Genomic DNA, 26,705 nt, shown 5'->3' on the forward strand with positions numbered 1-26,705 from the left:
GTTCCTATGTATTGGATTCTGAAAACACAGAGTGGGGAGAAAGCCAGTTGTTTGGACCAGGATGAGCTTGGAAGAAGCTTGGTTTCCTCAGTTTGCAAAATCTTCACTGTAGACCACACTTGGTGAAACCCTGCATGAAATCCTATTGCATGCCTGAGGAGGACTATCTAAATCAAATGCTCTCGGCATTTTTATACCAGGCTGCTTGAATTGTCTTGGGAGGGAAAAAATTTTGTGGCTTTGTAGTTTTAAACTACATGGAAGTTCATCTGGGTTGAAGGGAGCTATTTTAAATATTTGTGTATTATTTCCAGTATTCATTTTCTTTATTTGCTTACTTGTTCGGGAAGGATACAGAGAAGTTTTTCCTTTTTTTCAGTTTTTTTTAAAATCACTTTCTGGTTTAATAGACAACTAATTGCCCACCGACTCCTCTGAGAAACATTCATTAAGATGACTGTAGTTTTTTTTTTCTTTTTTTTTCCATTTGTAAGGATAGGAAACAGTTGGTATAGTTGCCTTTAACTAGTATGGGATCACCGAAGAAAGGTAGTGGTCACAATTCAGTAATAAACGTGGAATAATTTACCTCTTTCTGAGGATCAGGGCAAAAGAGGATTGCCAAAGGAGGCAATCTCCAAGTAGAGATGCTTCCTTTTTGGCTGCTTCCTTTTTGGTTGTGGAGGACCTGCCCCTGCTTCTACCTGTTCTCCCAGGGTTGGCTACACTGCTTCTCCAGGTCCTTCATCACTGCTTCAGGTTGTGACCTAATGGTTCCCATACATTATTCAGGAAAATAAACCTCTTATCTAAAAAAGTAACAGAAAGCCTTTAGTGACAAGACTTTTGCACTGTAGTGGCAGCTAAACCACTGCTTATTTGTATGGACACGGAAGAGTGCTCTTTATGCATGGATGCGTTAGGTGTGGTAGTAGTAGTTTATAGGTGATTTTTCTTTTTTTCTGGACTGTGGTAATAGGAATAAAACATTGGCTGAAATATCTTTATTGCACTCAACATGCATAGAGGATGTCATATGTGAAAGCTCTTTCATTTTAATGCCCAAAATAGAGAAATATGCCTTACTGGGGGGTTCCCACTACAGACAGTGAGATAAGGTCAGCTAGTCTTCTGCCAGGGTGATTACCCAGTAATGTTGTTTAACCTGGCAACTTGTTCAGTACCACACAATGCTTTGCTCATTCCTCTTGCTCCTAATGAGACTGGGGAGAGAATCAAATAAAAAAAAAGGAAAAGTAGTACTCATGGGTTGAGATAAAAACTATTTGCTAAGACAGAAAAGGAAGAGATAAATAATAGTAATTATATGTATATATGTTGTCATGGTTCTATGTTTTTTGTTTTTTGGGTTTCAGTATTCCACATCAAAACATCATGTAGTGTGAGGGGCATTGAAGTGTTAACGCCCCAATTCCAGGTACCTATCCCTGTATGTTACAGCAGTCACGGGATCTGGCCCTTCCGGGTGGAGGGGGCGCTCTCTTGCTGCCTTGCAGTGGGTGCTGGAGGTGCTTTCCTAGCCGTTCCAAGCTTTTCAGGTTTGACTCGGTCCCGGGAACTCTCTTTCTCTCATCTTGTCTGATTTATTAGTCTCAATTTCAATTAAATTGTATTATATTGTTATCTTGTATTCCGATATCATAGTAAAATAAGTTTTCCTCCATAGATTGTTGCCGCTGTTCTTTTCCTCCCTTCCTTCCTTCCCATTTTTTGTGGGACTGGGTGGGGGGAGGGGGCAGAGGCCTGTTGCCCCTGTCACAGACATAGATTGATCTAGTCAACTCCGTGACATATGTATATTTACAAAACAGGTGACACACTAGGTGATTGCTTACCACCACCCACCAACCAGTGCTCAGGCAGTCCACAAGCAGCTGCAGCTCACCTGGCCAATTCCCCTCAGGTTTATAATTTTTTTGCATGATGTCATATGGTATTGCAAATCCCCTTGGCTAGTTGAGGTCATCTGTCCTGGTGCTGTCTTCTTCCAGCTCCTTGTACTTCCAGCTCCCTTGCTGCTAGGACAGTATGAGAAGTTGAGAAACTGAAATGCCCTTTGCTCTGTACAGAACTGCTCAGCAGCAACAAAATGGCAAGAAGGCTTCACAGTGACTGAGAATAAGGGGGGTGAAGGGGATAGTTAGAGATAGTTTATAGAAGTAGGAATGTAGAGCTTGTTACAAAATAAGGGATGGCAGACACCGTGAATGGGATAGTGAGGGGTATGAAGGCCATACCAATAAGGTTTGAGAACAGCCTGGGGACATTTGGCAGGGAGGTGATTAGATGTCCACAGGGCAAGAAGAAACTGGTTTGGGGGGATGCCCTCCTGAAAGGCCAGGAGTTTACAGCAAGAAAGGTCACAAGCCTTCATGAGGAAGATAACAAATCTTCATCCCACAACCCACTATGCACTCGCAAGAGGGGAGGGTCTGCGTGCTAATGAACTCTCGGGGGGAGGGGGGTAATGAATATGTATCCGAATTCCGGGAAAACTATCGATTATGTATTAGTTTGGCCTGTATCTGTAGCACGATTTTTCCTGATGGTGTGCAAGTTAGGGGGATCTATCCCCTTGCACCCAGTGTCTGCGCAGCACTAAATAAACCATACTTACTTTGTAATCTTACTTGGGCTACAGTTTGATTCTGCATGTCAGTGTCTCTTTGAAACAGTACAGTTTTTTGCTATTGTTTTCACTTATTTTCAATTGGATCCATTAGGAGTTTTACTTGTTTTGACTTCTTGAACTTTCACCTTGCACCTCCTAGCTCTGCTTGCTTCATGTGGTGTGGTCTGAAGGTTGACAGACTGAATGAACACTTTTAAGTGTTGCTGTTTTTTGCTTACTCTATTGATAACTATAGTGCTTCCTTTGCCTTTTTCTTTTTTTTCTGTAATTTTCTTAGTAAGAAGAACATATGTGTGTAAGTCTCCTTATTTGCCTTCATGATTACCTTTGTGGTTTTTTCTTTTTTTTTTTATATGAAGCACTAGTGTGGCTTCTTTTGCTTGTTCACTTTGCAATTTGCAAAAATGTACTAATTCCCAGAAGGCATCCCAGTTTTCATTAGTTCAAATTAGCAAGATAAGACTTGCTAATAAGGCTGTATTATTTGTTTGTTAAAATATTCAGAACCAAAACCTACCATTACCTTTACCTAGATGTCTCCAAGGTGCTTTATTATTAAACGCATGAACAAAACCAGAACAGAAGTACCTTAATGATATGGGTTACCAAAGATGTAACATAACAAAGTTTGCTGGGCCACATCAAGCAAAGCTTAGTAATGGAACAGATCATAATAAAACACTGAAAGAAATCCCCACTTTCAGTGTAATAGCTGCTTTTCTCAGAGCAAAAATGAACTAATGGGAACATTGCCTAGCGAATGAGCATTTCATATCAAATGAGGGTTAATATCTTTTGCACACATAATATGTAAAATGTTTTATCAACCTGCTTTATACATATACATGCATACAGTCAGACTTCCCAGAGTTGCTGGAATGCCTGTAGTGAGGGTTTCACTTGTGCATGGATACTATGAAAAAAAATGGTGTTAGCTCAAGTGATTGTCAGAGTTCTTCTTTTCTTACTCTTTGGGAAGAAGAGCTTTCACTGAGGAAATTTCTTATTGTCGTGGAGTAGAGTTCAAAGGATTCAAAGGATGAAAGATAACTTATATTGCCTGTGTGGATTTTGTATTTCCTTTTCAGTTCCTTAGAACTCTTTTTTTCTTTAGAAAAGTGTTCTAGAGCCTGATTGCCATTTCCATAATAATTCCAATCTCTTGAGATAAGGTGTGATAATCTTGTTTCAAATCCCTGTTTGGCAGATGCTTGTTTCCTTGTCTGTGGTGTGTGCAGAACTAAAATACTCCTATCAGACTTGCATAGACAGTCAGTTCTACTGAAAATCTGAATATTTATCTTAGTGTGGACAAAGGAGCACCTCACAGTATAAAGTGACATTGTTCTTTGCCAATACTTGGTATACGACATTGAAATACAGAACAATCTCATGGACTCTTCTGTATGCCAAATGGTTTGAGAAGAAAGTTCAGTTCAGCAGTGTTTCAGTCTCTTCTAATACAGTGAAGTATCATAACTCTTCATATATATACGTTTTTTCAAATTAAGATATGTCCAGCTGCTACTTCTCTAATCAGTTATGTTTCCACTGTGGAAATATGTACCTGCAGCATCTGTGGTTCTGAGGTATCCAGGTTTTCCGGAGTGGCACTTGGACATTGGAAGGAAGTTTGCTATTTTATGAACATAAATACTGGCATTGCCATAAAAACTTTTACTCCCCAACAAATCCAGAAAAGAAACACCAATCAAAACTGACAATCTGTACATGAAGAAGAAAAGGTGAGAAGTACAAAGACATGATCCTATAGTTAAGACTGTAGAGTCCCAGAACCAGACTCAGTCCTCACTTTGGCCTTGTGTTTCTCACAGTTTAAATGGCAGACTAACTCTTTGTTCTGCAGGGCAGTGTTAATATTTCTATCTCCCTCTGCTTGCCTGCAGAGACAGCAGACTCTTCTAATCACTCATTCTTCTCTTTACCTCTTAGCACAGTGTAAGCCCCACTCAAATACAAATTGTAGTAATGATGAAGGGGGACAAACCATTTCCTTCTTATTTCCCGTCCTCACAAATCCACACATTGAAAACAGTTTGACTACTTGTCATTATCTTTCTATCCAGAAGCAGAAAAAGATTCCCTAGCCAGTGAAAGCAACACATTTTTCTGAGAGGATACCTGTCAGGTTACAGTGGGCTAATTTAATAGCACCCACCTGAAAGACATTAGTTTCAATCTTAGGTGCATCAGGAAGATGAGTTAATGACAATTTACCATTTTACAGTCCCCAGGTAAACATAAGAATTTAAAGCCAGCAAGTAAACGCATCCAGGAAAACAACTTTCCCACACATACCAATAAACAGCAGAAGTTCTAGGTTTCACAGGCAGTTTTGGCTCCCAAGGTATCCATTTTTTCTACCAATATCTTGAAAGAAAATTACTGCAATGTGATTAGTGAATTCATTTGGTTCAGATGAGAGAAATATTCTCCTTGCTGTATTTGCAATGTTCTACTTCAGTACTGGGTTGTATAGCTCTCAAAAGCCTCCAGTCACCCTGATACCTTCCCTGAACTTTGCAACATAAGCTGATAAAAGGTAATTTAGTCTTATCACTTATGTCTGTAGCATCTTAGAAGAGCTGGCAGCAAAAGCTTGGGTACAGCTTGCTAATGCTCTTTAGTTCAGCATTCCTACCATGGGGATACTTAGGTTAACCCTCTCTCAGGTCTGGGGAAGCTCCATTGCGTGTCCCCTTGCCGCCCCTATCTCTTCTCAAAATGTTCCACTATTACTCCTGCTGCCTTGAAAAATCTTTCCAGAAACTGAAGAATAACTTAAAGCTTGATTATTTTTAACTTTAACTTTTTTTTTTTTACAAAAGTTTTAATTAGAAAATCTGGTGCTTACAGTCAATTTGGATAGCGCAGTTTTATTAAGCGAAAGTTGGATCAGATCACCCTCAGAAGTCCTTTTCAACCTCAATCATTCTGTAATTCCATTTTTCTAGAGCTGCATGATGCACTGTCTGGAAAGTTTAGAGATTCTTGCAGAAGTGGCCTCCGTCATGTGAGGTGGCTAGAGGAAAATTATCACTGTGGATGAACTGAGTGAATCCTTTCTTTCCTTAAATGAAATTTTGATTTTTCCTGTCAGCTGTCAAAGATACAGATAAACCAGCCAAGATGCCATTCAGATCTTGCATTATTTTGTCCTCTGAGACCTTTTGCATAAGAGAAATAATTGATTTATGTTCTAACGTGGCCAGGCAAACCGATAGCAGTTTGCTTAGAGTTCTCTCCTATAGCTTCTCCACAACATTTCTTCAGAAATTAATAAGACCAAAAATTCTGTTGTTGCTAGTGATGATAGAAGGATAACCAAAATTCAGAGATATTTTTTCTAGTATAGGAAAGGAAGTAGTAGTAAATAAAACCAGTACAACAGAACTGATAGGTTTATAGAAGCAGATTTCTAGTATTCACCAGCTGTCCTGGACTAGACTTTGCAAAAGTTGGTTTTTTCTTTCTTCTGTAGCACTTTATAACACTGTCACAAGCACAGCCCCTTTTTATGACAGCAAGGCTGGATAAAGTGGCAGAATCCTCGTTGGCATCCCACATAAAAGTTTTAGGAGACTTGGGACTGCAGTTCCCCTAGGTGGGCAGGGATCATAGAGATGATTGCACATTGAGAAATCCACCTCTCACATCTAATTAGTAGCTGCGCTGAATCAGGAGTATGGGAATCCCTCAATTTGTGTGGGTCAGCAGGACATGTGGCAGAAGAGAAAGCTCTGCAAAATAATTAATTAATGGAAGGAACATCTCTCTTCTACATCAGACTGAGTTAGATGTGATTTAACAAAGAATGCAAATACAGGATAATTTGATCTACGTGATAATGGTTCCATTCATCCACATTGTTAAAATGATACCTAGTTATCTGTATTTTATGTCATATGTGAATTCAATAGTATTAGTTTAGCTTCTGATGGATTGCATTTCATTGTTCAGATGAGCTAATACCTTTAAAGGAGACCTGCATCTGTCAGATTGACCAGTTGTTATTGGTCAAAATCCAAATTCACTTTGCCATGTGGTATCAGAAATAGTATTTGGTATGTAGCTCTGCACTTAAAAAAAAAAAAAAAAGAATCATACAATGATTAAAGTTGAAAAAGACCTCTAAGATCATCTAGTCCAGCTATCAATCTGTCACCCCCATGCCCACTAATCCATGAAAAAAGGAGCTGTTTTGTAAGATGAGATAACACTTATGCTTGTTGTTATACAGTCTGGGATTGGGAAATAACTGGATAGCTTTCAAGAATGCAGAAGAGGTTTCATAAAGAGGTTTTTTAAAAATCTTTGTATGAAGACTTCTCTTGTGACTGTGGAAGTCAGTGGTGATTTCATTCGGAGAGGATTTAGGCCCTTTATATTTGCAAATCTCAGATGCACTTTCAGCACAGAACAGGCAAGCAAACAACTCAGTATTTGTCCACAATACGAGGAGTGCAGTGGAGTCAAACCATCATTGTCAGTATTATAATGGAGGTTCTGTAGTACTGTCACACTTAACTCTTTTTTACTCAAAAACAACGAACTCAATAGCCTGCAGTGTTCTAGAAAATGAAATCAATTTGTAAAACTTGCTGTGAAAGTACTTATTAGAATTTCAAAAAATATTTACTGCTTTGACTTCAGTAGAGCTTTCTTACTATCTCAACCAGGAAGGTAAAGCATCTATTTCTCTGTAAAGTGCTTATTGTTTCAAAGAATTGTTATAGCCCTGATGCAGTACAAATCTGTTTTGCTTTTTGATGTCTCAAGCTTTGACCTGATCCTGCAACATTTTTTCACATGGGTATTGCATTTCAAAAGAATAATTCTCCTTAATTAACTTGGACTAGATGAGAAGAGAGGTAATTAGGGGTAATTGTGATAGGACAGATTCCCTGACACCACCTGTTGGGAGAGGGTTAGAAAGCTCCCAAACAGATAAAGAAAAACCCACTTACCAGATGGTTGTACTGAGAATGTCTGCAGGAGTCAGCCTGGGGAGGGGATGAATTTTGTCGGTGGAAGTCTTACACTTACACTGGTTAAAATGGAAATTAAATCTCTTACTTGGAAGAGTGCTCCACTGTTGCCTTAGGTAATAGAATCTGTTGAGAGGGACTGGGCTGCATGTGCAGGTGTGTGGTGTGTTAGGTGCTAGACTACTTTGCACTTGCTATCTGAAGTGGGAGAATGATGACACTCAGATGATATGGACAATGACTGACCATGGGCCAGTGGCCTGCAAGGAACAGGGAGGGATGTAGCTGGGCTGCCACAAAAGATAACATTCCTAGTGGCAGGTTTCCATGTTTTTTAAATCATCTTCTCCACCTGTTAAGGATAAATGTTATTAACATGAATGTTTTCTGAGAATGGTTTGAGATTTCTCCATTCTTTGTGTAAATAAAGCATGCTTTTATCTGAAAAATAGTATTTTACTATTTCTTTTCTTCTATCATTTGTTTCTCATATGTTTCATGTGTTGAAGCTGATAAAAACTGATGTTTATAAATTAATTATTTTATTATCATATTTCCTCATGTTTTGCTAATTATTCCTTAAAAGAGTTAGTCAGTTTTTGAATACTGTATGGCTCATACAAATGGATGTCTCCAGAACATCACACATACTTTTCATAATGAAAGGATATAATGTCTATCAACTTATATCTTCTATTGTCATTCTTTCCTCAGAGAGGAGTCTCTGAATGAAAACACTTTGCTTTTTGAGAGTTGATCATCTTCTGTGACTAATTACCTGTTATTCATAGCATCAAATATAGTTCTAGTAAAATTATTGCCATTACAGAGAAGGGTGACTTCATTTGAGTAATCAGCAGCAGAAGAAACATAAAATTCTGAGAAGTAATGGTGTTACTTTTTATATCAGTATGCCAAAATGGGAGAAATATTAAATATAGGGCATTTGCCAGAATTCCTTGTAAGTGGAACAGTCTTCAAAATTTTCTGCTCCAGAACAGGTGTGCTCATTTCAAAAAAGCTTTATTGAATCTGAGTCAGATTTTAATAAATTTGATGACTGAATGCTCTTGAGAGCTTCCCCAAAGTGGATTTTGTTCCCTTAAGTCATGACTTTATTTCCCAAGGAATCCTTAATCAATGTTTCACTTCGAATTTTTTGAATAATTCCTTTGCAGCTTGCTGTAGCAAACCTTGAATAAATAAATCTGTAATGCATAAATGTTCTACTAATTCAAATTTTCATATCTTGTAATTAGATGGAAAATAAGCGAATGAGATTAAGAAGCAACTTAACGAATATATGGTATTTCTACAGTGAGCAGAAATAAATAGGAATATCATTCTAGTTCTGTGATATCCCATCTGGTGGTCTACCTATGCTCAGTGCTGTGTACTGATCAGTGCTTTTCTTTGCCCAATACTAAAATGATCCCTTTGTCTCCTTTCAACTCTGATTTGATTTTCTTCTTTTGATATTATCAATTCCATCACTCTAAACACTGTGTTTTCTGATCAGTGCTGTCTACTTTCTCTAATATGCAAACTATAGCCACCACATCACTGCCATCCCCTTATTCCTTCAGTTTGTTCAGACATTGCCTTCTACAGCGCTGCCTTCTTGCCATGTGTGGCATTGACCTTCTCACCCCTCTCAGTCTCAACATGGATGTTTTGGCAATGGGAACTCCCTCTGCAACAGTTTGTCTTCAAACTCTACCAGCCCTCCATTGCTTCATGCCTATCTGCAAATGCCTCTTTGCCTCTTGTCCACTTGCTTTCTTTCCATCTCTCCAGTGGTGAGTGTTGAGCTGTGATGTGCCTCTCAAAATTAATGTGAGAGGAAAGGGGAGGTACAGTTCTTCAGTTCCTACATACCAAATCCGTAGCGGGGAGCATGTCTTCCTTGGGCAGGAATGCTTCTTTTTTCTCCTTGCTGCTTTCTTCCACACTGACCTGTAGATTTTCTGAAGTTACATCTTCCTTGACCTGGTTGAGATATGATGATATTGCAAGGAAGTTTCTCTAAATATCTTCAGCAGGTTCATGTCAGGATTCTGCATTTAGACATGCACTTAAGTAACAAACAGTGCCTCTAGAAGCTGGTGGGTATTTTCTATCAATAAAAATTCTGAAGGGCCTTGGTTCTAATGTGTGTTGAGCTGCTCCCACTCTGCTTGTTTCCATATGACTTGCAGATGAGCCTGTGCACCAGTAGAAGTGTGTTATTCTGAAGGTAGATCTGACACAAATATGAGAAAAGTCAAGCAAGCATGGAGATTTCCCAGTATGATCTTCTTAAACGTATGAAATGCATAGTATATTTGGTAAATAAAGCTGTAGTCCAATGGAGAGGCTAAAATTCACATGAGGCATCAAGGTAATTTTAACTGGCAGGAGAAGAATTTGATCATGAAGTGACATGCCAGCCATATGACAGAACTTAAAAAGTTTCTGTCAATCAGATGCTATGTGTCAGTACTATTATTTTTTCTTTTAGGGCATATATCCATTTACATCACTGTCATCTGAAGGAGAGAGCAGCATTACTGAAAGTAAAAGCCAGTACTGGTAACCAAGGGAAGGGAAACAAAAGATATGTATCACTGTAGCATATACATGGTATGGCAGGGATTTCTGGTATTATTTATAAGAGAAGCCATTTTAAGGCAAAAAAAGGCCTCCTGAGAGTAGGTTTTAAATTTTGGATCGGAAACAGTAAGGAATAGAGGAGACAGATGTGCACTATTAGGTCTTGATGCATGACTATTCTAGCTTACGTAGGTTAAAGTCCTCATCTATAGAGACATCCTTCTGAGCCATTTGCTTTATTCTGAACTGTAGCCCCAATCTAGCAAAGGACTTAAACATATGCATAATTTTAAGTATGTATTGTTAAGGGATTAGAAAGCAATTACAGCTTGTCAAACCTTCTCAGACGTCAAATCCCTTCTCTTCATCACAATCCTCTAAGAATAGCTGCATCTAAACAGGATGAAACTTCAGAACCACTGGAGCCCAGTTTTTTTTTTTTTGCAAAGGTAGGACTTTCATGGACACTCTTCCCTATCCTTCACATATTCTATTCTCCTTTCTGGCGAAAGGACATCTGTAAGTGTAGGGCAGATGGCAGCTGGAACAGAGATTGAAGAATCAGGACGCTAAGGTGTTGAGAAGTGCACTTGGAGGACAGCACAAAGCAAAACTTGTTAAAAGAGAAATTACGTACAAAAACATACGACCTCATTCTTTTCCTTCTCCTCAAGACACACAAAAATGACATTTACATATGATGAAGAACATTGAACTGTACTTTGAAACATAATATTAGATGAAAATGTAGGCATTTTCTCTGTCCTGGGAGAAGTGGAGGCAGATTAGCAACTTGTTAGAAATCTTTTCCATCTCCTAATTTTTTGGGATGATTTTTTAAGTCAGTCACATTCAATTCACACATTCAGAGCATAAATATATACCTTTTCTTCCTGTTTGCAACATGTTTTATAAAAATAAATAAATACAACATTGAAAAAAACACACAACTCTGTGAAAGCCAGTTACTGTATTCTTTAGCAGTGTATTGCTATACAACATTTTTCTTTTGAAAATGGGGTGCTGGGGGCACACAGTGACCCGTGGAACAAGCTGTTCGAAGGTGTGCTTGACACTCCCAAATGGCTTTATCACTCTTTATAGTGTCACTCAGTGGCTTTGGAAATGCAAGCCCTCATCCAAATACTTAGGTAGCTAAAGTTGCATACCAGTGGGCCACCAAATAGATACAGAACACTGTGGCCTCATTTATTAATTTCTGGAGTAAAAAATATACAGCAAATGAGCTGCACAACCTTTACTGAGCAACCAACTGAATCATAGGAACAAAGCTGTTTGTAGCAAATGAGGAAAGGTCATTTGACTCACTCAAGCTCATTAGTCTTATTTAATATCGCCCTTATTCAGCACCAAGAAATAGTTGCACAGCCTTACCTTCAATGCTCCACCCCCAAGGCCATGCCTTACAACTCAGTTTATTCTAATAAAATTTCTTCGGAAAGCAACAACAAAGGAATGAGAGATCTTTACTTGAAATTCTTACTTTTTTTTTCTCAGATACGTTCTCTTCAAGTTTGCGCACTTGGTTCTGCTGGGGTGAAAGTGGTGACCTTTAGCTATTTATTATTGTTCTCAGACTTTTTAAAAGGTATTAAAGAAGGAAAGTGTAGAGAGAAGCACAGATATAGAAAACAAGTAATGGTGATAGGATGATCTACTGAGAACTAATTGTATCATTATGTGTTAAAAACCTTACATATTCTTGAGAGGAATGTCAACAAGCAGCTGACGATTTGGTGAGTCCAAGGCTTTGGTTGGAAAGGAAATTTGAGAGTTTTCTACCGGGCTTGGTGAAGGATTCCTTCCCTGATCTGAGCAGCCCTTGGTGTGCAGAATTGAATCCCACTGTGCTGGGAGCAGAGAAAAGCAGTAGCGTGAAGCGGGAGCTGCCAGTCCCTTGGAGGCAGGACAGGACAGCCTGGGGTATTGCAGGGAACTGGGATTTTACAGAGCATTTTACTGTTGGTCCAGCCAGAGGGAGATGTAGGCTGGGATGAGAAATGATGAAGACAGTCCCATTCAGAGAGTACGCAGTGAACAAAATTGCTCTGCTATTGTCAATGACAAAACATTCTCCAGTGTCAAAGGGAGCAGAGATGGACAAGGACAATGTGCTACTGAACACAGCTATCTTGCTACCACTTCTCAGCTCACTCATTGCTTGAAAGCAATAGCTTGTGGTAAGGGATTCCAGCAGAAACTAAAAGGTGAGAACACCAACTAAATCACACAGTAACGTCAAAAAAGTGAATTATGAAGTGAAAAAAAAGTTTTCAGAACTCCTGCAGGTAACAAACTCACCTCTCAACAATAACATCAATGCACTTGGCTCTCTTGCCAGGAAGAGCTCACTACTCACTCCCTGGCCATTTGTTAAAAATCACAATTTTTATATGGCTGAAATGTGCTGAACTTTGAAAATCAGTAAGTATATTGTAATGTGCATGCACTGTGCTACTTCATTTTTTTCATCACATGACTAAACCATAGATACTGACTTTCATGCACTGGCAACCTGAAAACTTACCAGCAGTCTACTAATGTAAAATGTTCAGGCCAAAATTTTCAAATGTAGTTGTCTGAACTAAAGCAGTAAGAGAGGACAGAATTCCTAAACATCTAGTTTCCTTCTAGTTTCTACTGGTTAGCATTAAAGAGCCAGAAACAGTCAGAAACAGAGATGGAAAGAGGAATTAGATCATTGGAAGAGAATGGCTGTGCTGGATTGAACCAAAGGTCCATGTAGTCCATATCCTGTCTTAGTGCAGAGAAGAGTGCTTACAGAAGAATATGAAGAGGTCAAGCAAAGATACTTCTTACCAATCAGCTCCTAGCTTTCATCTGCTTTTTGCTCAGGGAATTTTCCAAGAGAAATCCCATTCCCTTCATTTTTTGTCTTTTCTATTTAGGTTGCAAGCCCTGAGTCTGCATTTTATAGCTATTCAGTTACCAGTGTTGTGGTGCCACATGTAGGTACACCAGGCATACAAATGGGGTATGTTTGGGCATGTCCGCATATGCATTGGACAAAATAACTTATTTCACATTTCTTGAGCTGAAACCTGAAAAACTTAACTAAGCCAGTTGAATAAAATGATAGAAAACTTGTTCTGGTTCAGACTGATTTTTCTTTCTTTCTTTGTTCTCTTTTCCTGAAAACCAGTAACAAAGGATCTCTACCTTAAGTGTCCCTTTTCCTTTATAAAATATCAATAATAGTTCATACCATTTGCTTGGCTATGCTTATTTCTTTGTTCTTTCCCTCCTGTGTCTTTAGGGAACTCATTTACTGTGCAGTAGGTAAGAAGTAGAAAAGATTTTGGTTTAAAAAAAAAAAAAAGAAAAATGGAAGACGTTTTGATGTGAATCCTATTTTCTGTCTTCAATATATTACTGATCTTCACAGAGAGAGAAGTCTAAGGAGATCCATCATGTTACATAACAAATATTTTCTTTACTGCTTTGTCCGTATGCAGTTTCACTTGTCTGTATGCTACTTCAGGCTTCTCCTCTTTTTCCCTAATCTCGTTCTAATTTTCAGCTTTTTGTCATGCTGACAATTTCTCTCTGACCATGAGCTGATGTCAGCATAGGCCTCCATGGCAGACCTGCTCAGGAGATTCTTGGAAAAGCAATCCTCCTACATCTCTCTTGCTCCTTTCCTGATGAACTGTCAGGGCGGGCAGAGAGAAGATGTGCTCCCCAAGTAGACTGCTCTCTTTTCTTGTCTGTTCCCTGTCATCCTATATAAACTGTTGTGCTCTCTGCCTTAACCTAACCACACCCTGACCCTCCTCACAATCATCAGAGATCAAGAATGTCTCTCAAAAATGACAGTGTCTGCACTCTCATTCCATTCTTGTGGTTCAAGAGCCCCATCTAAGTGCATATACATATAGAGCCATGTAAGAGGAGCTATTTGGGACCTGACAGCACATAGAGCATCACACAGAGAAAGTGAAAGAAACTTATTTGATTCAGTCAGGTGGCTTTTTAAGATGCACTGGAATATCAAATAATTACTAAAAAATATGATAAAAGAGAATACTCCTATGTCACGGAGTTAACTAGATCAATCTATGCCCATGACAGGGGGGCAGTAGGCCCCTGGGCCCCCCCTGGACCCACAAAATGGGAAAGGGAAAACGGATATGGAGATGGGAGCTGGACTCAAGGAAGGAAGAAAAACAATGGCAATGATTTATGGAGGAAAACTTATTTTACTAACTGTGATATGGGAATGCCAGATAACACAATTAATACAACTTAATTGAAATTGAGACTCAAAAAATAATCAATCAAATAGGATAGGAGAGAGAGAGAGTTTCTGAGATTGAGTCAAACCTGAAAAGCTTGGAATGGCTAGGAAAGCACCCTCCAGCACCCATTGCAAGGCAGTAAGAGAGACTGCCCCACTTGGAAGGGCCAGATGCGGTGACTTCCGTAATGTACATAATTCCGTAACGTAATGTACTGGGATTGGGGCATTAACACTTTAACTCCCAGTGCACTACGTGATGTTATGATGTGGAATACCGAAAACCAAAAATCACAAAACCATGACATTCCACCCCTTATTCTACATCACTACATCATGCTTAACATATATATATATATACAAACAAACAAACAATGATTAAAATGCATTACACACACGTCTATATACATATATATACATAGAATTACTGACTGCACTCCCCCAACATCAAGTTTCCTTGTGGTACACATTGAACATCCCCGTTTTTGTGCATTACCTACCAAGTGGACCCAGGTCCCTGGGCAAAAAACAGTACCACAGAGAGGTTCGCCCTTTCCAGAAGCTGGAAGAACCCAAACTGCTTTTCCCAACATGCTCTTTACATGTACTACAGGGACTTTATCTCCCTCTATGGTATGCAGGGAGCTGGATTGGTGTCGTGGAGTTGACTGGATCAATCTACGCCTGTGACAGGGGGGCAGTAGGCATCTGCCCTTTCCCCCCCCCCACCCCCCCCCTCCCCCAGTCCCACAAAAAATGGGAAGGAAGGAAGGGAGGAAAAGAACAGCGGCAACAATCTATGGAGGAAAACTTATTTTACTATGATATCGGAATACAAGATAACACAATATAATACAATTTAATTGAAATTGAGACTAATAAATCAGACAAGATGAGAGAAAGAGAGTTCCCGAGACCGAGTCAAACCTGAAAAGCTTGGAACAGCTAGGAAAACATCCCGTGACTTCTGTAATGTACAGGGATAGGTACCTGGAATTGGGGCATTAACACTTTAATGCCCCGTACACTACATGATTTTTGATGTGGAATACTGAAACCCAAAAACAAAAACATAAAACCATGACAATTGGGTAGGACCATCATGACTGATAGATCCTCTGGTATTGACTAGCCAGGTGGCTTCTGCCAAAAGCTTCTCCTAGTGCTTAAATGTTCCGCCACCCACTGATTTCAGCATAGATTTAACAACACTTTTTATCATTCAGTTTTACTAGAGGCTGGTGCACAGTAGGGAATATGGTAAATCCACTCAATGCCATGATCTTTGGCCCAAGTAGTTACATGAGAATTTTTGAATTGAGTCCCATTATCTGACTCAATTCTTTCTGGGGTGTCATGTTGCCATAGGACTTGTTTGTCAGGACCTAATATGGTGTTTTGGGTGGTAGATGGGGTACTGCATATGTTTTAAGCCACCCAGTGGTTGCCTCCACCATGGCAAGCACATAATACTTACCACTGAGAGATCATGGCAAAGTGATATAACCAACTTGCCACGCCCTCCCATGTTTATACTTCTGCCATCACCCTTCTTCCCAGAGAGGTTTCATCCTCTTGGCTTGTTTGATGATGGCACATGTTTCACAGTCATGAATAACCTGTGCAGTAGCATCCGTAGTTAAATCCGCCCCTCGGTCTCTAGCCCACTTATACGTTGCATCTCTTCCTTGATGGCCCGAGGTCTCATGGGCCCACCAAGGTAGAAATAATTCACCCTTGTTCTGCCAGTCCAGGTCTATTTGAGCCATCTCAATTTTGGCAGCTCTATCTGATGGTTATTTTGCTGATCTTCTGTAGCCCGACTCTTGGGCACATAAGCATCTACATGGTGCGCCTTTACAACCATATCCTTTATTTGGGTAACAATGTCTTTCCACAGTTCAGCGGCCCAAATAGGTTTACCCCTTCTTTGCCAGTTATTTTGCTCCCACTGCTGTAACCATCCCCATAAGGCATTTGCCACCATCCATGAGTCAGTATAAAGATAAAGCATTGGCCACCTTTCCCGTTCAGCAAAGTCTAAGGCCAGTTGGACATCTTTTACCTCTGCAAATTGGCTTGATTCTCCTTTCAGAAGAATTTGGATTATTCGCTCTCCTTTCTTGAAGACTTCTTCTGCTGTATCGCCCCACACAGCAATATCATCAATGTACTGCAGGTGCTCAGGAGCACTGCCCTGTTCCAATACAGTTTGGATCAACCCGTGGCAAATGATCAGGCTGTGTTTCCACCCCTGGGGTAAACGGTTCCAAGTATACTGAAACTGAGACTAATAAATCAAATAAGATAGGAGGGAGAGAGAGTTCCTGAGACCTGAAAAGCTTGGAATGGCTAGGAAAGCACCCTCCAGCACCCACTGCAAGGCAGTAAGAGAGACTGCCCCACCTGGAAGGGCCAGATCCCATAACTTCCGTAATGTATAGGGATAGGTACCTGGAATTGGGGCATTAACACTTTAGCTCCCAGTGCACTACGTGATATTATGATGTGGAATACTGAAAACCAAAAAGCATAAAACCATGACATCTTGGTAGTCCTGTAATGGGGCTAGCAGCTGTTTTGTTGGACAAAGGGTTACGTGACAGAAATACATGAACATTAATACTGAATTTTGAACATCTTGGTATTTGAAATCCAAATGTCAGAGTTTAGAGAAAGCATTTTTCTATTGACGTAGGCACTGACTAGACATCCGCAAGCCAAGCATCTCCCTTCATAAAATAAACATATTGTAGCAGTCAGGTTAGACAAATGTAAAGAGAATGGTACTGGTTTGAATGGTTGCTATTGAGGGTTTCTGTGTTCTTTAAGAGGTAGTTTTATGGGTATTTGGTTAACTTTATAGAAAGGATTGTTTAAGGAACAAAAATATACCCTAGAGATAAGAATGGTTACAGGTGGCAGATGAATCAAGATAATGTAACTGAATGCGAATGAAAGTGGAGAGCCTGCGAGGTACAATATAAAAAACCCTATAGATGTAGCTTTAAAGTCAGAGCTGTCACAGCCAAGTCTTATATTCATTGTTGAAACCCACTGGCAATGACTTCTTTTAATTTTGTTCTGCTTGCTTTCCACTTTAGCAGTTTTAGTTTCTAGTGTTTGCTGTAAGAGGCTATCCAACGTTCTCAGAAGCCAAACCTCGGGTCTCTGCATGGCAGTATGTACTAAGTACATGCACCAATCTTATTATAATAAGAAGATTTGCACATGCATCTCCTTCAGATTGCTTGGAAAAGGTGCTTTTCTGGCTCCTCTCTAACAAGTTCTCAGGTTCTTGACTCCACTACAGAACATTAAGAGGAAAAACTTATTTTGCTTGTATTTCACCATAAAACCTAATATGACTCTAATTTGAGGAATGAATAAATATTGCCCCTGTGCTACTGCTTTATGCAATGAAATAGTATAGTATTTTTTATTTCTTGGCCTTCTGAGTCATGTTTGCTTAAGAGATGTTTCTTGCCCTGTGTGGGTGTGTATTGAGAGTAAGAAGTTTCCTATTCACCTCTGCTACCTCTTGTGGTGATGTAAATGGCTGAAGAACAGCCTGTTCTATAAGCAAGTGTCTAGAGGAGCAACTTGTGATATCCAAACGAGGTCGTCGTGACTCTTCCTATATCTCGTGGCTCTGAGGACGGGAGTAGCTTGTCTGCTTCCTCTGAGATCACAGGTGGAAACAAGTCAGTGGATTGTATCAGGAATAGGGAAAAAACAAGGGAAATTAGAGAGATTCCTGAGAAAAGCCCTCAACATGTAGTAACAGTCACACTTTGGGGAATCAAAGAAAGGTATACACGTGTTAAGTAGAATAGCAGTAGTAAAGACAAATAATCAGTTCAGAGATTTCAGCAGTGGAAATAATGACAATTCATTACTGAAGTTACAATTCAGCCTCACTTTTTCAGTTGCAACACGCTTCTGCTGGCCACATTAACAACTCTTCCTGCTGTATCACGTTCCTACTAAGTCCTAATGCATGGCCTGCTCATCTACAGAGGAAAAGAAGTCTCTGAGCCATCAAGCTATGTAAAAATGCCATGACAATTACCAAGAAAGTGGAATTATGTGCTTTACTGGTGATATTCCTAGAAATGAGTAAAGTTGCTATGTAGTCATTTTACTTTCCTAGCTGGACCAAGCATGCACTGTGGTGGCCCTGCTCACATATTGCTGAAAAGCTGAAACTGTGGGTCCCTCATGACAATGTTAGAAGGCCTACTGGTGTAAGAAGTCCTTTATTTATTTATTTATTTATTTATTTACTTTAATTGAAATAACCATAATGTGAATGGCAAGAATGCCTTCAGAAGCTGAAATTTTGCCCTGGTGTATTAATATTAGTACTGATTTCTTTCAAAGTTAGTTGTGAGCAAGAAATAATCTTTGTTAATACAAACTGGCTTTTTTAAAAAATGTGATCATATAAGTAGATAGAGTGCTGCAGAAGCCATTCTGAAAATGAAATGTATTATAAATTAATGTGAGCAAAAATGCATACAGCCTGTGTTTCCTGCTATAACAGGGACACTTTCTGCATGTCGTGTACTTTCCTGGAAAAATTTAATGAAGTTTCGAGGATGATTTACAGATTTAGAAAATTACTTGCAACAGGTTTCTTCCTTTCTTTAAACATTCGTAATCTATTGTAGAACGTTCAGCCAATTAAGGCTTTGTTCCTCACGTTAAGCACTGTTGCTATGGAAATTACATGGTGTAGGAATAACTGTAACTGGTAGCTGCTGCAAAGAATGTTGCTGGAAAACAGTTTAGGGAGTAAAATGGACCTTTCTTTTTTTCTTTTCTTTTTTTTTTTTTTTTTTTTTTTTTTTTTTTTTTTTTTTTTTTTCCCTGAGGGGGTAAGAAGATAATAAATTAGTTATCTCCCTATCTTCAGAAGGCTGCAAAGACACTATAAAAACAATAACTGACTGGGATTTGGTGTGAAATAATCTCTCTTTATAAACCAGGAAAAAACTAGCAGGTTCACAGATACTGTGAATAGGGAGAAAGTGTGTTCTGTTTTAGGCAACTTTTTATACTTGATATAAAACAAAAATTGTTACAGACTCAAAAGTTAGGCCACTACAGCAGAAATGCACACCAGTGACTTTTGTAGCTTTCACAGTAAGTGTATTATTGAAATGTCATCACTACAACAACATGTATCTTTTAAAGAGGAAAAAAAGTGTTAGTATTATTTGAACATTGTTCTCACTAAAATATGTACTCAGCTGCTGTATTTTATTAGCACAGAAAGCAAAATATAAAACTGCATTTAACACAAAAAGCCACTGTGCTGAAGGAAGATTACAGTGTAGTCTGAAGTAAGTCCGTTCTTGTCTGATCTGAAAGATATATGTGGCAGAAACTCCTTGTTCTTGCAGTGCTTGTTTTGGGTGCTTCTTTGGTCTATTCAGAATTAAAAACCTAGTCAGAGCTTGCTTGCCATGATCAGTCAGACGACAGCCATGCACATAGAACAGGTTTTTGAAGGGCTTTACGGTGGACTAATCTTTTCCCTCAATGGGAAAACGATTACTGGTGACATTAATAGTGGAACTGGGCCAAAGACGAGAATTTATGGGCAACTCCTGCTCATCGTGTTCATCTGGTGATAATTAAGTGAGCGTGTCTGACCTCAGCCTCGGGGAAGGGCATGCCTGGCTGGCGACTACCCCCAGCCCTCTGCTGCTCATGCCGAATCCAACAGAAGATATAATAGAGCATTAGCGCCTCAAGCACTTCCTTGTCCCACCCACAAAATTTTGGCAGTGCACTCATTATAAGCCATCCATTAAAACTGTCTTGTTCAGCTGATAGATAACTCACCTCGGCAGCCGCAGAGCCTGCAGCTATCAGAGCCTCTGGTCTCCCTGCTCATATCAGCTCCTCTGGATTGCTGTCAAGTTCATTTAGTCACACTGCTTTAAATGACTCTGCTTCTTTCCTTTTCTCATACAGCTGTGCTACCTTGCTTCTTTAAAAATGGAAGAGGGAGGGGAAAAAATATACTTAATCACAGGTGTGACATCAAGTACATGGTTATGCCCTCTCTAGTTCTTGGTGAGATTTTCACTGTTTTATATTCTTATAAATATACTCATACCTTAGTAAAGATCTTTGTTGTTTTCTTTCTTACCAAAGTGACACCCAAAACTTCCAGGTATGCATAATGCAACACTGTTTTAATTCTCTTTTCCAGCCATTTTGCTCTCCGCATCTTCCTTATATCTCCCTAGGAGATGGTTATTACTGACTGAGTGAGTCCAAAGAGGAGGATTTGTTACAAGGTACTAATTGTCCAGAACAGGAACAGCTCACATTCAGAAACCCAATTTGTGCATGCATATTTCCCACCTTTACCCTGCTGAGTTTTCTGCTGGATGAACTTGTTTACCAGCTTGCCTTTCACACACCTGAAATACAGCAGTGATAAGTCTGACTAGTCGAGTTTGCCTCTTGCAAAAACTGTTTGAAAAATTGCTTTGAGAAGTCTTGGTGAGAAATCAAATTCCAGTTTTGAAATTCAGTTTTTGTAAAGATGTTGAAAACAACTTTGCCAAAAAAGCATTGGAATTCCATTGGCTGAAAAGCCTTTTTATGTTGATGTAATTATTTATCATGGACAAATAAGAGGGTGAACAACATCATGAACTGTTTTATTGTGTCCTGCAGCCACCTTAAGCTACTAGACCTAGGCTATAAATGCAGCATTGGATTTGCATTGAAGATTCAGTGGTTGGCAATAGGGATAAGATATATTGGCTGAATAACAAAGGAGCAATCTCGGTTAATGATAAGAAAAGACTATTGAATTATAATGGAACGATTCCTTTGAACACCTCTATCAGTTGGATTTGCAAACTGAATGAGGCATTAAAACATAACAAAAGTTATTCCTGATGGGATTCCCTTGGAGACTTTCCCAGCATGCTAAGACAGGAAATCTTTGTTTGTATATAGCTTTTTAGATTATAGTTCCCTTTAATACTATACACAGTGTTATGATGTTTTAAATAGGCACTATGCCCTCTGGCTTTTCTTGGCAATTATGTATGAGTACCATTGACTTGTATTGCTATTTGTGCTTCCCTATAAGTATCCAGTGGAGAAAGGATCCTGCAGGCAACATTTTTAATGAAAATCAGGGAAGACAAGCATACCAGATATGCAGGAGACTTTGTATAGCATGCCTCCTGTTTTACCTGCATTATCCTTACCAGTCACCATGAAATTTCTGTCATTGGTACTGCTGTAGAATTTGTTAACAGTACTAAAAGATGGGTTATGGGAAGTCTAAAGAACAGAGTCAAAGTTTCCACAGTTAATTGTATATTCTTATGTTTTGTCTTATCTAGAGAACTATTAGTACAGAATGATTGAAGATGCCTCTCAAGAATGAATTGACATGTTGGATGGATCAACACAAGACTGTAAGCTCAAAGTTAAGTTCTCCAGTTAGATACACAGGTGTAAAAAGAAAGGAATAGGGGCTGAAGAATATAGAATGGAGCAGAATTATCACTTTCCAAGCCAAGGCACTTCTTCAGAAAATGAGCATCCGGAAGGCATGACTTCAGCTTGCTCAGGAAAAGCTGATAATTGCAAAAGGAGACTAGGGAGTAAGAGAGAGATCTAATTAATAGTTCAGCCTTTGATTTGTCTCATGTAAATCAAGTTTTTCTGGCTGCATCGCAAATCTAACAATATTTTTCTGCCCAACTGGTTTCAATACAATCTTATAAATGAAAATGAATTTGAGAAGCAAATCAGTGCAAAGCCTGAATGCATGGTATCTTTGAATGTTGTCTATTCATGAAATACCAAGTTTTTGAGGAATATTATGTTAGAAATGAATAGATGCTTCAAATTGGGATTTTTTTTTCTTTTTTTTTTCTTTTTTTTTTTTTCCTTACACTGAGGAATCATGGTTATATCCTAGATATATCCTGTTCTGAACTTAAGAATGAAACCTGACGGAGAAACAAGAGCTACAATAATGGTTATGTTGTAGGAAAAAGCTAGGTGGTGCCACTGCAGGTAGCCTTATTAGATTTATTTATTTGACTTTATGAATGAAGAAAGATCTCCAAAAATGCTTGGACTTTGCTGGAGCTCAGATCTTTCTGCTATCTGCATATCTCAGCCTCTGTTTTGAGTTATTCCAACAGAATTAGGCACTGAACGATTGATGCTATGGATATTTTTGAGTGGTTTGCCTCAGTGTCTAATGAAAGCAGCAAGAATTTACATCTAAAACATGAAGCTAATACCCAACTGAGTTCTTAAAACAATATGTTTCTAGCCTTGAGGAAAGCATCTTGTATTATTCTTTATAGTGTAATGGTTTAAGGTTGAAAAGCAGGTTGAAAAGAACTCTTCCATACAGAATGAACTCCTTGAGATTCAACTTTGGTCTATGTCTCCTTGGCTACTCGTTAGATCAGTTTAACACCTTATTGCAAGATATTACTGCAGGGAGTACAAACAAACAAGTACTGTGATCCACACATTGCAAACAATCAACTATGTGTACCCAGTTAGTTAAATGACTCATATGGGATATCCAAAAACAAGTATTTGATTTGCTGCTTAAGCTATATTTTTCTCTTGTGCAAACTGTAATTAACTACAGACTGTGTTTAATAATGGTAAATATTTTTTTCACAGTACAACTGTTATATTTTCATTATTTGTGTTTACTTGTGATTACTTATTGTAACAAAAAATGAATACCTCAGAAATGAGAAAAAATACCATTTTAAGTTGGCAAATCCTTGTTAATAACACTGTATTTAATAATGCATCTTTTTCTCTTGAAATATATAGGAAGTTTCAAACCATCTCTTATGCTGGGCATTCTTAACTGACTACAAGTTTATAACTTTCTGATAAAGGTGAGGATTAATGTGGAATTTAAATGTAGGAGAAATACTCCTTCTTTAGAATTAATCCTGAAAAAGTGAGAATAGAGCAGGCAGTGTAGGTGAAAGAACAAACTGAATGATGTATTTTGTATGTGGAATAGAGAGATAATAAATAATTGGATATATGTAAGTAACTTTGGGGTTGTAAGATTATGTACCATGACTTAAGATGAAAAACAATCAGTGAATCAAGGGCCCAATTCAGGGCTGATTTAAAGCATTAAAAAAAATATGGCTTAAACTAGCTGATGATCTGGTGGTTGACCCAGTAGTGACTGATACTTCACTACTTATTCTGACATTCTAAAGGGAAAACAGGGAAGCACTTACATTGTTATTCTTTCTTTCTCTTCTTAGTGACCACCTTGCCCTTCTCCCAGAAACTTGCTTGACAATCCCTATTTTATTTGATGAAGTAGCTGGACATCTTATCCCAGTAGATGGCAGAGATATTCTCAGTGTCTGCTCTAAGGCTGCAGTTTGCACTACAATCACATAGTTTGCAGTGCACCATCAAACACTGGAGCATTCACACACAGAATCACAAAATCACAGAATGACCAGGGTTGGAAGGGACCTCAAGGATCATGAATCTCCAACCCCCCTGCCACATGCAGGGCCACACAGTTCTCTCTGTTTCTAAACCATACAAAGACTATAATCACGCTGAATGCCTTGTTGGATCCCAGACAATCCATTTGCTGTTCAGTTTTTTTCTCTGTTAAATAAGGAGTGAGATGATACTAGGACCTCAAAAAATAAATAATTTAAAAAAAAAAAAAAAAAAGCAGGAAGGCATAAAAAAAAAAGGATTTTTCAACATTTTTATACATTGTGAACAACCATGATCCTCTTCTGCATTTCAGAGTTTGCCATGGAGAGGGATATGGGTCTTAAAGCATATCAAGGCCATGCAGAATGTAATTTTCTATGTCTATGGTTTCAAAGCTAACAAAGTTTATTCATTAAAACTATGGTCCAACAAACTTAGTCTTTGGGGCAGGGGTATGTTTTAGCCATTCTCATCTTTTAGCAAGAGCCTATCAGAAATGCAAATTTATGTTTAAAGTGAATTTTAAATAAGGTCAGAAAATGCATTCCTTATTAATAAATTCCATAAATACAACACGTACAGTATTTATCATATTGCTTCATGTAGAAACTTAACAAAAGAGACTGTTTTTAAATATGGTGTGCCAGCTCCTTTGAGTAATTGGATTATGTTTCTTGAGCCACAGAAACATAGATCTTGTCAAAGTGGATTACATCCATGATCCATCTAATCCACCATCCGTTTTCTGAGGGGCCAGTGCCAGATGCTATGGAGCATGGCACAGCAACCTCATGCTAGACAGATGCAGCCCTGTCTGGCACCATGCAGATCTCCTTTCAATTCCTAATGAGTGCTTTTTTTTTTTTTTTTTTGGCTAACATCAGTCTTCTTTAATACCAAGGGAACAATGCTGTGGCAGTGGAACAAGAAGTATCGGTGAATTTTAAAATAATTTTATCCATAAAGGGAAAAAGAACAGGAGGAAGAAAAGAATAAAAAAGACACTTAAACGTGTCAATGTTCTTTTCATTCAGATCTTCTGACATAAAAATACTTTTACTTGTTATCTTCCCAGTCTCCACTGCCAGGAGTTCTCCAAACAAGGTGTTTTCAAACACAGCTCCTGAGATCAAACAGAAATGTGTGCAGTTAAGTGTTGATTAAAGCATCTTGATAGAGATTTTTTTTCCTTATCAGGATCTTCTTGGATAAAATGCTGACTATATGTTAACTCAATATAAAAATAAAGAGCTGGTAAACATGTGGTAAAAGAGCAAAAAGTGTACAAAGGATAAGTGAAATTGGTAAGAAGTTTTTGTGAATGGAAAAGCTGAATTTCCTTTAAAAGCCAGATATGGAACTTTTAATAAAATGTCAAGATGTTTTTTATTAAGATTTCATATGATACATGTTATGGAACAGCTATGTCATAAAAACTTAAAAAAGCCAATGGCTGGACAAGTTCACTACACCCATGGCAATAAAACTAAAATGCTTTTCATATAAACTTGTCGATCAAAAACTTATTCTGTTTCTTTTTGTAGAGAACATCTTTGTCTGCCTAAGCTTAACATTACTTTTCAGCTATTGCACTGATTCGTGGGCTTCACAGATCTTGAAGATAAATGTAATACGATTCTACAGATACTGCTTCTTTTATTGGTTTTACTTGCTGTGCTCCATCTTACAGCTTTTCATCCCTTTCCCTCAGGCCACATGTACATCATAGATGGAGAAAGACTATTCAAACACTTTTAAACCTGGAATAATTCACCTTGATGCTCATGTTAGCTACTTTAAGAGAACTGGATTTCTTTAGTCAAGCCAGTTAAAAAAACCTGACTAATTTAAAACCAGTTCAGAAGTCAGTGAAATTGACTGATTTGATGTTGATTTACATCACCTGTCCCTAACAGCTAGATCTTTTATCACTACTCTTGTTTGTGTAAGTATTACAAACAAAGAATCTTCCACTTTTTCAGGGAAAAATATCTTAGATATTTTAGAATACATTTGGAAGTGCACAGATATTAAACATATAACTGTCTTCTTCATTTCTCTTTATGTAGAAATGGATTTGAGAATGCAAATGAAACTACAGGTGTGTTATAAAATTCTATACTACTGTGGTAAGAAAAAGGACTGATTCATGGGTAAGTTATTTTTTCTCAAATTTAAAGAGTTGCTTCTCATTAAAAGTAGCTATCATACATTTTTTTACTCCCTTTCTTGTATATGTGGTGGGGGAAATCAACAAGTGTACTCAAAAGCAAAAAGAAGCAAGTAAATTCACATTTGAATAAGATAATTTACCTCCCTCTTGTTCAGTCTGCAACAGCCAACAAGCAATTTTATCTGTCTTTAATATTTCCATGAATATTAAACAGAAAATCCAAACATAAAGGTGTACTGATGTGTTCTCACTTTCTATCACTATCCAGATCTGATTGATTACAATGCAGAAAGATGCAGCAGTAATTTGTCAGGCAACTTACAAAGTATCCTAAGGAGTTAGTGCATGATCAATATTTTAAGTGTTATGCCACATGTAGGAGGAAGAACAAAAAAGAATATGCTCACAGTGGCAACTGTTAGGAAGTTACAGAGTGGGACTGTTAGCTTGAACCTTGCATTGTTGTAGAATCATAGAATCAAAGAATCATAGAAT

The 26,705-nt window shown here is 38.4% G+C and overlaps 1 long non-coding RNA gene across 2 annotated transcripts in view; it reads left to right on the forward strand.

Annotated features, from left to right (window-relative positions):
* The window catches only part of LOC125691155 (uncharacterized), an 81,852-nt gene extending 55,666 nt beyond the window's left edge, over positions 1-26,186 (forward strand). For both annotated transcript variants that reach the window (XR_007375937.1, XR_007375938.1), the window contains exons 2-5: positions 20,760-20,847; positions 21,916-21,990; positions 23,387-23,454; positions 26,107-26,186. This is a non-coding gene — a long non-coding RNA (uncharacterized LOC125691155). The remainder of the gene's footprint in view (positions 1-20,759; positions 20,848-21,915; positions 21,991-23,386; positions 23,455-26,106) is intronic.
* Positions 26,187-26,705: the final 519 nt, after the last annotated feature.

Source organism: Lagopus muta, chromosome 3, assembly GCF_023343835.1.
Source record: "Lagopus muta isolate bLagMut1 chromosome 3, bLagMut1 primary, whole genome shotgun sequence".
NCBI classification, from domain to species: Eukaryota; Metazoa; Chordata; class Aves; order Galliformes; family Phasianidae; genus Lagopus; species Lagopus muta.